At 42.0% G+C, this 14,200-nt stretch overlaps 1 long non-coding RNA gene across 2 annotated transcripts; it reads left to right on the top strand.

Annotated features, from left to right (window-relative positions):
• The first annotated feature begins 40 nt into the window (after window positions 1-40).
• On the top strand, window positions 41-3,764 carry LOC108591687 (uncharacterized). 2 transcript variants are annotated; one of them, XR_001911501.4, is made up of 3 exons: window positions 41-206; window positions 1,483-1,650; window positions 3,501-3,764. It is a non-coding gene; the product is annotated as an uncharacterized LOC108591687 (long non-coding RNA). The 2 variants fall into 2 exon arrangements; XR_004742890.3 differs by lacking the exon at window positions 3,501-3,764 and adding an exon at window positions 2,289-3,465.
• Window positions 3,765-14,200: the final 10,436 nt, after the last annotated feature.

Below are 14,200 nucleotides of genomic sequence, written 5' to 3'. Positions count from 1 at the left end.
GATGAGGAAGGCTTGTGTCTTTCAGGGTGCAAAGTGACTTTGGAATTGAAAGAATTTCTCTGGGTTGAAGTTTCTCACTGACCTGTGTTCCTGAACCATGAAGCATGAATATGTGGGCTGAGAAATAGTTTCTCTTGATAAATAAACAATTAACAAATTTTAAAAAGAGAGAAAGATGAAGCTGGGCTAATGGAGAAGGAGAACAGGTAAGGGGTCTGGTCTTGATCCCAACAGCAATGGATTAACCTATGTTCAAATCCTTTACCATCTGTGTGTCTTCAGGAAAGTTATTTGGCCTCTTCAAACCTTACGTTTCTCATTTGCATAATTAGAACAATAAGAGGAACTACTTTATAAGGTTATATGTTAATAGATGTCAACTACTAAGAATAGTGCCTGACACTCATCGATGCTATAATTATTGTTTTGTCATGTTTCAGACTATGAGGTTCTAAATAACTCTATTTGTACCTCATAGCACTATGGGCAAAATAGTTGCTCAATAAATGCTTCTTTAAGACCACAGTAGGTTTGGGTTTTGGGTTTTTTTTCTGTGAATACTCATGAAGCATCCTTTCTATGCCAAATTACCCGTGAGAAACTGCTGTATCAAGATGGCATAAGATGCGATCCCCTCTCAAAAACCTCACATTGTCATGGTGGAGTCAGAAAACATGAACAAGAAAGTAAATGGAAATGATAAATGTGTGTGTAAGATCGAGAAGCAATAAAGAAAAGCAAGGAGTAAAGAATGAATCCAGGAAAGACTGCAGAAAAGGGTCCATGTCTGGCAAGGGTTTTAAAGAATGAACAAGAGTGCATTTATCAAGAGGGGGCTGGATGTGTCAGGTCAGGCATGTGCAAAGGCATGGCGTATGTAAGAACGTGCTCTTTTTAGAGCACACAGTTGGGAAGCTTGGGTGCTGGGCAGCATAAGAAACAGCTGGAGAGGAGGAGGAGGAAATGGATCCCCAAGTCCCTCTGGGTTTAGTAGAACTTTATCCTGTGCCCAGCAGATCAGCCATTCTGGAAACCAGTGTGGAGCAGACTGGAGAAGTCTTGGAGATCAGCTGGTGGCCTGCCTTTCGTGGAAGTCCTTGCAAAAGATAATGATGCTTGAATTAAGAAAGTGGCAGAAAGGAAACAAAGAAGAGCTATTTAGGAGGCAAAATCAGCCATATTTAGTGTTCAGATGTTTGGGAGGCAAAGAAAAAGAAGCCATGTGATGCCACAGCTGCTCCTTCCAGCAGCCCTGTTAGGCGAGCAGGGTGGGATTTTTGTATTCTCATCTTACAGATGAGGAAGTCAAGGACCAGAGAGGTAAAATGAGTGGTCAAGATTCACACTGAATTGGGAGCAGAGCCCTGAGCCAAATTTGTTCCTTAGTGGACACAAAGAGAGCAGTGGCCAGAGAAAGGGAGAGATGGACATTCTCCAGGGAGACAGGCACCCAAACAGCTCTGTTCTGCGATCTCCCTGCAGATATACGCGGTATGCCGCCAGACCCTGGCTACTGCTTGGCCTTCGTCCCACGCTGGTGGTACAATAAAAAAACTAAGACCTGCTCTGAATTCATTTACGGAGGTTGCCCGGGGAACAACAACAACTTCCAAACTGAAGATATCTGCATGGTCACCTGCCAAACACTCCGTAAGTCCCAGAGGTCCCAGTCTCCTGTGCTCACCAAGGCCACACCGGGAGGTCTGGGTGTTGGCTGGTCTATTCAAAGACCTGGGTGGGCCTGGGGATGACAGAAGCAGCTCCAACGCAGTGGTACAAGTTGAAGGATGTTTGGGAAAGAGAGGGTGGGAAGGGAGGGATTAGTCAAAGGGATATTGGCAAGTATGAGGTGAGTAGGGGGTGTAGAGGGCAAACAGAAGTGGTGGAGTATCCCAGACCAGGTCAGAAGGAGGCCCAGTAAATCCAGCCCAGCTCTGAGCACCATTCACCAGCCAATCATTATAGGCCTTTACTTTGCACTAAACCTTGTTGCTAATTCTCTCCCTTTTAAAGGTTATTTCTAACCAAGGCAATCACGTACTTCATTGGCCAAACCAAGTCACTTTTGAGAATGTCTTAAACTGAGGTGCCATTAATTATTACACTGGGACAGCAGGCATAAACTGGGACTCTACTGGACAAACCAGAACCCATGATCATTCTCACCTTCATTCCATTCCTGCCAAAAGATGTAAAATTGATCCCACCTCCTTTTTCTCATTAGCTGCAAGATTTGGTTCCTAATGTGGCCAGGGTCCGAGCATCTCACCCTTCATTCTACTTCACAGGTTGGCCTAAATAGCATAAGGAGGAGCTTGAACAACCTCCAGGATTTGCTTCACAATCCAGGCCTCTCTCCATGTGTGCCTGATTGGTGCTCCATATTGGCTCCATGGGCCAAACCTTGACTGTTCCAGAAACTGAACCCCAGGAATTGCTAACACCCTTTCTTTCAGCGTAGCTTCCTTCAAACACAATGCCCTTCCCTTTGACCACCTCTCAGTATGAAACTCTGTGTCTTCAACTTTCAGAACCCCTATGTATTCCTATGAAGCCTTCAGTTCACTTAATAAAGTGCACTGATCTCTCTGAGGCTGAATAATTTGTATCTGCAATATGCTGATATTCACATATACTCTCATCTGTCTGTATGCAATTTTCAGAGAACGAGAAATCATTGCACTTTCTGGTAACACCGAAAAAGGGAGAGAGGAGTATGAAAATCCTGCAAATTGAGAATGCTGGTGACATTGTTACTTTAGTAAAATTGTTGTAAGATGCTTAAGAATGGAGCCAGTGCAGATCCAGATTTTGTGTGGTCTAAACCTGATAAATCAGGAGCTCCTTTAGAAACCAAGCACAGGCCAGGTGCCGTGGCTCACGCCTGTAATCCCAGCACTTTGGGAAGCTGAGGCCAGTGGATCACCTGAGGTTGGGAGTTTGAAACAATGTGGAGAAACCCTGGCTCTACTGAAAATATAAAAAATTAGCCAGGCATGGTAGTGCATGCCTGTAATCCCAACTGCTCAGGAGACTGAGGCAGGAGAATTGCTTGAACCTGGGAGGCGGAGGTTGCAGTGAGCCGAGATTGCGCCATTGCACCCCAGCCTGGGCAACGAGAACGAAACTCTGTCTCGAAAAGAGAAAGAAAAAAAAAAGAAAGAAGAAAGAAAGAAGAAAGAAAGAAAGAAAGAAAGGAAGGAAGGAAGGAAGGAAGGAAGGAAGGAAGGAAGGAAGGAAGGAAGGGACAAAGAAAGAAATAAACCAAACACAAATTAGTACAAAAGAGAATATTATTTCAAATGAGGAGGGAAATTGCAACTGTAAATTTTTAAAGGCTGACAAACACTAAAAATTGCACAAAAACCACAAAAACTAATAATCATTGTTTACATTTATGACATCAATTCTGTAAAGCACAATTTCTGTGGAGAGAATGGAAAGATAACTAAGTCTTTTATTTAACGTGGCAATCAAAATATGATTATATTTTATTATAGGTGAGTTGCATAATACATACCTGAGGCTGGGCGCGGTGGCTCGAGCCTGTAATCCCAGCACTTTTGGAGGCCGAGGAGGGTGGATCACGAGGTCAACGTGGTGAAACCCCATCTCTACTAAAAATACAAAAAGATTAGCTGGGCATGGTGATGCATGCCTGTAATCCCAGCTACTCGGGAGGCTTAGGCAGGAGAATTGCCTGAACCCAGGAGGCAGAGGTTGCGGTGAGCCGAGATCGCGCCATTGCACTCCAGCCTGGTTAACAAGAGCGAAACTCCATCACAAAAAAAAAAAAAAAAAAAAAAAAAAAATACCTGAATGCTTGAAGCCACGCTTGAGGTCTGTAGTTCTGTTACAGGTTTGTGTCCAGAAACACAGGAATTTTAATAAATTATCTTTTATATAATTCCATCAAAAAAAAGAAAAAAATGCATGGTACATTTCAAATTGTACATATTGAAGTATCAAGTACACGCTTACTAGAAAAGAACTTCTGAACAGGCTTCCCTAAGAACTGATTTTTTTTTCTATTTAAAATTTGATGTATCTGGCCGGGCATGGTGGCTCATACCTCTAAGAGAAAAGTAAAGGCAGAATGATCACTTATAATATTACTAAATTGGGCCAGGCACAGTGGCTCACACCTGTAATCCCAGCACTTTGGGAGGCCAAGGTTGGCGGATCACCTGAAGTAGGAGTTTAAGATCAGCCTGGCCAATATGGTGAAACCCTATCTCTACTAAAAATACAAGAAATTAGCCAGCATGTTGGCATGCACCTGCAGTCCCAGCTACTCGGGAGGCTGAGACACGAGAATCACTTGAACCTGGGAGGTGGAGGTTGCAGTGAGCCAAGATCATTCCATTGCATTCCAGCCTGGATAGTGGAGTGAGACTCCATCTCAAGAAAAAGAAAATTGACGTATCTGATATTTGAAAGAATGCTCTACAGGCTTGTCTTCCTGGCTCCATACATTTCAAAACTTGCTTCTCCTCTACCACCTGTATCCATCTTGGGCTAAGAACATTCATTTTACAGCACATCCTCTAGTCACATAACTTAGTGTTAAATGTCAAGGGAATTGGCCCAGTAGACAACGGGAGTATTATTTGCTGCTGCTCCTACACCAGGACAGCTAGCAGCAACTTCCTATACATAGAGATGACAGCAGACAACCTAAATATATTCGACTAACTCCAAAATAAACATACCCCCAAATCAACTTCCTTTTAATCTGCATGCCTAAAATGCTGGCAGTCGCCCCAGCACCACCTGACCCAGGAGAAGTGTGACAGAGGGAAAGGTCAGAGTGGAAAGGGAAGGTGGATTGGTTGATTGTGGTTAGAATATCTTACTTTTGCAGATATTACAAGTCATCTGAACATGTAAACATATAGCTAGAAGCACTCGCAGAATCTTAAAAGGGGCTTGCTCAAGCGAGGGACCCTGAGGCTTGGCTCCATCAACCCCATGGTAAGTCCATCTGTGAAAGGACTCACTGCCTTGTTTTCTGGAGTTGTAGTAGAGGAGATGGTTCCATAGTATGGTGCAGAAACTCCAAAATTGAAAATAGAGGAGAGAGTCATGAAAAGGGGAGACAGAGGAAAGCAACAAAGAGTTAAAGAGGAAGGGAGAGAAAGGAGGGGTGAAGGAGGAAAAGACACTGACTGGATGGTGTGACTGTTTTAAAGCAAGGTCCTAAAATTCTTTTACTCACCTTCCACCTAGAAATGGGATCTATGTCCCCTCCTTTTGAATCTGAGAAAATTCTGTGACTGCTTTGACCAAGAGAATAAAGCAAAAATGATGCTCTATGACCTCCAAGGCTCGAATGAGTGCAACTCCCACTTGGTCCTCTTGGGTAGCTTGTCTGGGGGCAGTGGGAAACTGCCATGTAAGACATCCAACTACTCTGAGAGAGGCCCATGCTTGAGAGACCCATGTGGGTGCTATGATCAACAGGCCCAGATAAGCTCTGACTGATAGCCAGCATCTGTTCCAGCCATGTGAATGATCTGCCCAGCCCAAGAGAGCCTTCAGATGGCTGCAGCTCCAGCAGACACCTGACTGCAAATGGGAAACACCCTATAAAAGAACCACCAAGCAGATTCCTTTCAGATTCCTGACCCACAGTATAAAATGGCTGCTTTAAAGTGATAAGTTTTAAGAAAATTTATTCATAGAATAGGTGATCAAAGACGGAAAGGGGCTAGGTGCAGTAGCTCACGGCTGTAATCCCAAGCACTTTGGGAGGCCAAGGCAGGCAGATCACTTGAGGTCAGAAGTTCAAGACCAGCCTGGCCAACATGGCAAAACCCTATTTCTACTAAAAATACAAAAAATACAAAAATTAGGCGGGCATGCTGGTAGGCACCTGTAATACCACCTACTCGGGAGGCTGAGGCAGGAGAATTGCTTCAGCTCAGAAGGCAGAAGTTGTGGTGAGCCGAGATTGCACCACTGCACTCCAGCCTGTGTGGCAGAGGGAGACTCAGTCTCATAAAAAAACAAAACAAAACAAAACAAAACTCAGTCTCAGAAAAAAAAAAAAAGGGATGGAAAGGGAGTGGAAGGATAGGGAGAGAAGAAGAAAGATGCCCAGAGGACTGGGAAAGATAAGCGGGTGCCAGGCTTGAGAAGGGAGCCTCACATCAGGCAGCTTGTTGTCATAGCACACCAAGACTTGCTATCCTTTGTCAAATAAGTTTATTGTTTAATATAACTTGGATCAAGGGGCTCCAAAGAGGCTGGCATTCACTTCTCATTGATGCTGTTGTCATCCCTGTTTCCTTCTCTTTAGAAAGGGCTGGTTAAACTGAATGTAGAAAACTCTAAAGGTACTGCCAAAAGAAAAAAAAAGGTTAGAATTAATAAATTCATTAAAGTTACAGGATACAAAATCAACATACAAATATCAATGGCAGTTTTCTACACCAGGAACAATCTCGTTACATTAGCAGCTACAACAGCAAAAACACTTAGTAAAACTTGTGCATTGAAAATTATAAAACATCGATGAAGGAAATTTAAAAGACACAAATAAATGGAGACATCTCATGTTCATACATTAGAAGAATTAATGTTGTCAAAATGTTCATACTACCCAAAGCAACCTACAGAGCACATGCAATTTCTGTCAAAATGTCAATGGCATTTTTTACAGAAACAGAAAAAGCAATGCTAAAATTCATACGGAACCACAAAAGATCCCAAATTTCCCAAGAAATTTTGAAAAAGAACAGAGCTGTAAGCATCACATTTCTTGATGTCAAATTACATTGCAAAGCTAGAGTAATCAAAACAGTGTGGTACTGGCATAAAAACAGAAAAGCAGACATATAGGCCAATGGAACAGAACAGAGAACCCAGAACTAAGCCCACCTATTATGGTCAATGGATCTTTGACAAGGGTGCCAAAAACACACAATAGGCAGGCAATGGAAGATCTCTTCAACAAATGGCACTGGGAAAACTAGATATCCACAGGCAAAAGAATGAAATTGGACCCCTATCCAATACCATACACAAAAGTCAACTTAAAATAGATTAAAGTCTTAAATATAAGACCTAAAACTATAAAATTTTTAAAAATCTTGAAGAGATATCGGCACTTCCAAGTTCATGGAAGCATTATTCACAACGGCAAAGATATGGAAACAACCTAAGTGCACATCAACAGATAAATGAATTAAAAACTGTGGTGTGTGTATGCATACACACACACATGCATATACACATACATATGATATATATATATACACATTATACAATACATGTATACATTATATGTGGACACACACATACATACCTACACACACACGATGGAACAATATTCATCATTTAAAAAGTAGGATATCGTATCATTTACCACAACACAGATGAATCCAAAGGACATTATGTTAAGTGAATTAAGCTGGACACAAAAAGACAAATATTGCCTGATCTCACTTATATGTGGAATCTGAGATAGCCAAACTTGGGCTGGGAGTGATGGCTTATGCCTGTAATCCCAGCATTTTGGGAGGCTGAGGCAGGAGGATTGCTTGATGCCAGGAGTTTGAGGCTGCAGCCTGGGTGACAGAGTGAGATCCTGTCAAATAAATAAATAAATAGAAATAGTCAAACTCATAGAAGCAGTGAGTACAATGGTAACTACAAGGGGGATGGGGTAATGGGGTGGGGGAAGGAGAAAAATGAGAAAATATTGGTCAAAGGGTACAAAGTTTCCATTTCACTTACGTAAGATGAATTAGTTCTGGAACCTAATGTACAGTATGGTGACCACAGTTAACAATACTGTATTGTATACTTGAAATTTGCTCAGAGGGTGGATCTCAAGTGTTCTCATCACACAAGAAAAGGTTAACTATGTAAGGAGGTATATATGTTAATTTGCTTGAGTGTGGTGATCATTTTACACATTATCAATATAGCAAGTTGCACACCTTAAATAGATACAATTCCTATTTGTCAATTATACTTCAATAAAGCTGGGAGGAGAAAAGTTAAAACTCTTAGGAAAAAATATAAGAAAAAATCATCTTGACATTTATCTTGGCAATTAGTTTTTGGACATGACATCAAAATTACAGGCAACAAAAATAGACAAATGGGATTATATCAAACTAAAAACCTTATGCAAAGCAAAGGAAACAATCAACAAAATGAAAAGGCAACCTACTGAATAGGAAAAAATATTTCCAAGCTATATATGCTGTAAAGAATGAATATCCAAAATATACGAAGAACTCATACAGCTACATATTAAAAATACAAGTAATCTGATGAACAAATAGGCATCCAACAATTCTTGAGAAGCTGAAAAAAAGATGGGCAAGGAACCTAAATAGCCATTTCGCCAAAGAAAAGATTTAAATGGCCAACAGGTATATAAAAATGTGCTCACGGCCGGGTGCAGTGGCTCATGCCTATAATCCCAGCATTTTGGGAGGCCAAGGTGGGTGGATCACGAGGTCAAGAGATCGAGACCATCCTGGTCAACATGGTGAAACCCCGTCTCTACTAAAAATACAAAAAATTAGCTGGGCAAGGTGGTGCACACCTGTAGTCCCAGCTACTTAGGAGGCTGAGGCAGTAGAATTGCTTGAACCCCGGAGGCGGAGGTTGCGGTGAGCCGAGATTGCACCATTGCACTCCAGCCTGGGTAACAAGAGTGCAACTCTGTCTCAAAAAAAGAAAAAAGAAAAAAAAATGTGCTCAAGATCTCTAATCAGGAAAATGCAAATCAAAACCACAATGAGATGTCACCACACCCCTGTTAAGATGGCTACTATACAAAAGACAAAAGATAAGTATTGGCAAGAATGTATAGAAAAGGGCACCCCTAGACACTGTTGGTGGTAAGAACGTAAACTCATACACCTATTTATGGAAAATGTGGAAGATCCTTTTAAAATGAAAACTAAAACTACCATATGATCCAGCAATCCCTTCTGGGCATACATATCCAAAGGAATTGAAGCTAGGGTTGAGAAGAGAAAGCTGTGCCCCCACATTCATTGTGGCATTATTCACGGCAAGTACAGAAGCAACCTGCATGTCTGTTGACAGATGAATAGATAAAGAAAAAGGCTAGGCATGGTGGCTCTCGCCTGTAATCCTAGCAATTTGGGAGGCCATGGTGGGAGAATTGCTTGAGCCCAGGAGCTTGAGACCAGTCTGGGCGACATAAAAAGACTCCACCCTTACAAAAAATTTTTAAAAATAGCCAGGCATGGTGGTACGTGTCTGTAGTCCCAGTTACTTGAGGCTGAGGCAGGATGACTGTTTGAGCCCGGGAGTTTCGAGGCCACAGGGAGCTATGATTGTGCCACTGCACTCCAGCCTAGGTGACAGGACAAAATTCTGTCATAAAATAAAACACAACACAACACAACACACACATACATGTACAATGGGATATTATGAGCCTTAAAAAATAAGAAGAAAATGTTGCCATTTGAGACAGCATTAATGGAGCTGGAGGACATTATGATATGTGAAATAAGCAAGACAAAGAGAGAAATACTACATAAGCTCACTTATATGTAGAATTAAAAATTTTTTACATTAGATTGACAGATAAAATTATATGTATTTATTGTGTACAACATGATTTTTTCCCTACATACTTTTTGAAATAACATGTTTTCACACACACACACACACACACACACACACACACTGCAGAATGGCTAAATCTAGCTAATTAACATATGCATTACTTCACAATGTTATTTCTGTGGGGAGAACATTTAAAATCTACCCTCTTGGCATTTTTCAATAATACAGTTCCTAGATACAGAGAGTTAGGGTGATGGTTGCCAGGGGCTGGGGTGGGAGGGGGAAATGGTGTAACGTTGGTCAAAGAGTATAAACTTTCAGTCATAAGGCATGAATACATTCTAGAGATATAATGTGCAGCATGATGAGGATTGCTAACAATGCTGTATCGTATACCTGAAATTTACTAAAAGACTAGATCTTAAATCTTCTCAACACACCGTACATGGTTTACTATGTAGAAATTATAGATATGCTAATTAGCTGAAATGTGGTGATCATTTCACAATGTATATGTCTATCAAAACGCAAGTGGTACACCTTAAGTGTATACAATTTTTATATGTCAATGATATTTTACTCTGTTAAAATGTTTACAGCTAAGTCCATATAATTACTGAGAAAATAAGGTTTAATGCAATTGTTAGAAAGTAACTCCTCAAATAGACAAGACATAATGTTTTTAAGTGTTTGACATAGTATGAAAGAAGATCAACAGTATTCTGGAATTAAAATTCTGAGTGATTACAGTAAAATTGTGCCAAATGTCTTGCCAAAAGAAGTCTTACGGTGCCTGCTTCTGGTGTAGAAGGAGAGTCGGTGAAGATATTAGAATCCCTGAAAGTGGGAGTCAGGGTTGTGATGAAGACCCCGAAAGCGCTGCTAATTTGGCAGTTTTGCAAAGTGTCTGTCCAGTCACATTGTCCCTACGTACTGCATCTTCCTATTTGACATTTGCTGTTGCCTCCATACCTCTGTGAGAATTGGTCTCTTCTCCTGGGAAGCCTATCCTAGTCCCGTGCATCCTTAAGATCTAGACCAAATTACTAACCAGTCATCACTGGTCTGCATCCCATGATGCACATGTCTGGGAGTAAAGAGATCCAAATCTGAATCCTAACTTTACCCCCGATCGAATGTATGCTATGGTTGGAACACGATAGGATGGGGGGATGCTCCTCCTGGGGCCTCGGGTTTACATTTCTAAGATGAAGATGATGGACTGATGATGTCAAAGTGTACTTCTAAATTTGAGAAAATATGGCAGCTCAAGAACTTTGCCAAATCTGATAAGCACCTGGTGCTTGTCCATCTCACTGGCACTCTTCAGTCCTTGACTGGGGTTGACACACATGAATGGATGGAACAGGATCATTCTGTCCCTGACACCCATGGACCAAAGAGGCCCTTGAAATGTTCAGAATGTGCCGTGTGGTGGACAGTGTTTGCTCGCTGCTCTGCTCACGAAATGCACTCAGAGCCCTCAGAGCTGAGCACAGAGAACTCCTGCCTTGCAAGACCTCAGTGGGGCTGGAATGTTGGGTCTCTTTATCACTGACTGTTTGCTCATGACTCTGTCCATTAGATCCCAGATGACATCTCAAGTGGAATCTTCAGGTGTTTCCCACGGTACCATGCATACCCAGGACCTCATCTTCCTCTCCTTCTTACTCTCTCTGGAGCTGCCTCCAGAGCCAGAAATGCCCAGAGGAAACTTAGACGGTTTGGAAACTCAGGGAATGTCTAAGCCAAGGGGACTAGAAAACTCCAGGAGCCCCAATCCCTCTCTTTTTAAAAACATATGTACAAATGGAAGCTTCTAGTAGGGGAAATGGACTTGTCTAAAATCACACAGCAAGTGAATAATGAAACTGGGCTAACCAGGTCTCAAGGGCGGCAAAGATCCCATAGAATAGTTGGAAATCAGGATGGATATAGCGACTATTTGTGATTGATTTTTAATACTCAGTATCTAAATCTAATTCCTATTAGGACTTCCTACTAGTGAAGTCTTGGTGGGAGTTAAAACCAGTATTCCCACTATAAGAGCTGAAAGAGCCAAGCTCTCACTCAGGGAGGATTTAATACATGAGGTAATTGGTTACATGAGTATTAGGGGAAAAGGCAAAAAGGAGGGGAAGCTGAGACATCCCTCACTGCTAGGTTTGGGAGAATAAAAGGTTTGGGGTTACCAGAACCCAGGAGTTATGACAAGGGACCCAGGCACCATAGTGCTCACACCTCTGTTGGGACAGAGAGGTGAGAGCTGTGTGTCTGGCACTCTCTCTTCTAAAATTTCTGCAGCCAGTGTGCAGACCCCTGAGGAATCAAATGGTGCTTGGTCCACTGGGTGGGGAGGCATGGCCAGCTGGTATCTCTGAGGAGGTACTTTGTAGCTGGCTTGAAGAGCCAGAAGCATCCAGAGCCAGGAGGGGTATCTGCTTCCTCTACCACAGACTGGCCCATGACACTTCCTTGGCTTTCATCCCCCAACCCCAGGAACTTTCATAAAGATATAGTGGTGGTGGCAATGAGGGCTGGGGGAACCTGTCTTACTCAGAACAACAGGATATCCAGCAAAACACCGTAGACCACACACCTTTCAGGAAGACCTGTGGATCTAAGCCGTTGCCAGCACCTGCCTCTTTTTAAAATTTTATGTTGTATTTTTATTTTTATTATACTTTAAGTTCTGGGGTACATGTGCAGAACATGCAAGTTTGTTACATAGGCATACACGTGCCATGGTGGTCTGCTGCATCCACCCCCACGGCATCTACGTTAGGTATTTCTCCAAATGCTGTCCCTCCCCTAGCCCCCTACCCCCGCTACCCCTCCCCTAAGCCCCGCCCACCCCCTGACAGGCATTACTGTGTCTATACCCACAGGATTATAAATCATTCTTTTATAAAGACACATGCACACGTATGTTTATTGCGGCACTGTTTGCAATAGCCAGCACCTGCCTCTTGTCAGACCAGCTGCACCCCACAGCAGAAACGTGGGGAAGGTAGAACTGAGCCCACGTAACTGTCATTGAGACCTGGGTTTTGTGTTTGCAGAGAAATTTCAGTGACCTTTACATTACAAAATCGACAAGCACTGCCATCTGCGCTGTCCTGAGAGATCTTGGATGCCGTGTAACAACAACAGACTCTGAAGAAAATGGGCATTTCTGTACTTGTTTAATATATTGTCTACCGTTGATAAGCCAAAGATTTCTCTTTTGTAGCCAAATCACCTGAAGCTTTAGCTCACTAGCACCAGTACACCAAGAATTCAGATTTTAGGGCCTTCCCAAAAAACTAGATTTTAGAAACAAATGAAGCTCCCAAAAATTCTTCTTGTAAATTCCATAAAACGTTCTTTTAATTTTTTTTACTGTGTATATTTAAAGTGTACAATATGATTTTATGAGATTCAAGGTAATTCTGATGCCTTGTAAGTTTAGGAACTACTGGTCTAATACCCCTGATTTAATATCACATTCCTGAAAAGCATTATTAAATGTAGGTCACATCACTTCTGGTTCATCGTACCTTTACATATTCTTGCTTCCTTCTGCTGTTCATTTTTGTTCTAAAGACCCATCCTTCTTAATTTGCCATTTCTGCTAAGTATTGTCCAGTAGAGTGCATCATTCGTGATTCATTTTGTCCTTTTGCACAATTCTCTCTCCCCGCTATTGATTTCCTCCTTACTGCCTACTTTAGCATATGAATTCATCAAGCAAAATGAGCACATCCTCCATGTTCTTTCACTTCAGCAGTAAAGTTTAAAAAGGACACGGAGATGTATGTTTAGCTCCAATGTATTTTATTTTTTATGTCTAAGGAGTCTCCTATTTTTCCCACAACTCTTTCCCCTAATTCATTGAGAAACCTTGTCAAGTCATGCTTCTCTCCCCTCATCTACTGTGTCAGCCTTGCTGGTCTTATTTCAGTTTCTTAAATGCACTGAGATCCTTACTGCCCCAAAGCACTCACATGTGCTGGTCCACATGTGTGGATTCCCTTCACCTCAAATCTTCATCACAGATCTTGTACTTCTCTGTCATAGCCTTTATTATAATCTGTAGATATATATTTAATTGTGACATTATTCAATGTTTCTCTCCCCTCTAGATGTTAGACTCTATAAGGAGAAAGCGTTGTGCCTTTTTCTTGCTAGTGCCTGACACAGGAGAGGTCCTCAATGGATATTTGTTGAATGAATGAAAATGCAAATATAATAAAACACCCCTTAATGTGAAGGAGCAAGGGGAAAGACTGGTTACTGGAACAGAGATCTATATGGAAGGGGTCTCCTGAAAGGAGCAAGTTAAGGGGTCCATGCAGACTGTGGAGACACACCAGAGGGAGCCGGGGAATAAATGCCCAAACCTTCGTCCCATGATTTCATCAAATCTCCTTCTGGGCCCCATGGGCTGGTTCCAAGCAGAAGCCAAAGAGCAAGACAACCGTTGATCCAACCCATACATTTGGTTTTCTGAGGTATAAAACAGGGCACAGGAGAGGGGTCGAGTAGGTCCAAAAGGGGAAAGAAAGAAATCCAAATCCATCCCTCAACATTCACTCTTGAGTTCCATCTACATGAAAAGTTCATGCCCATCATGGGGTTGCACGAGTCTCCCTGG

This window comes from Callithrix jacchus, chromosome 5, assembly GCF_049354715.1.
Source record: "Callithrix jacchus isolate 240 chromosome 5, calJac240_pri, whole genome shotgun sequence".
NCBI lineage: Eukaryota > Metazoa > Chordata > Mammalia > Primates > Cebidae > Callithrix > Callithrix jacchus.
Note: the sequence above shows the minus strand (reverse complement) of the source record. Positions and strands in the feature narration are given on the sequence as shown.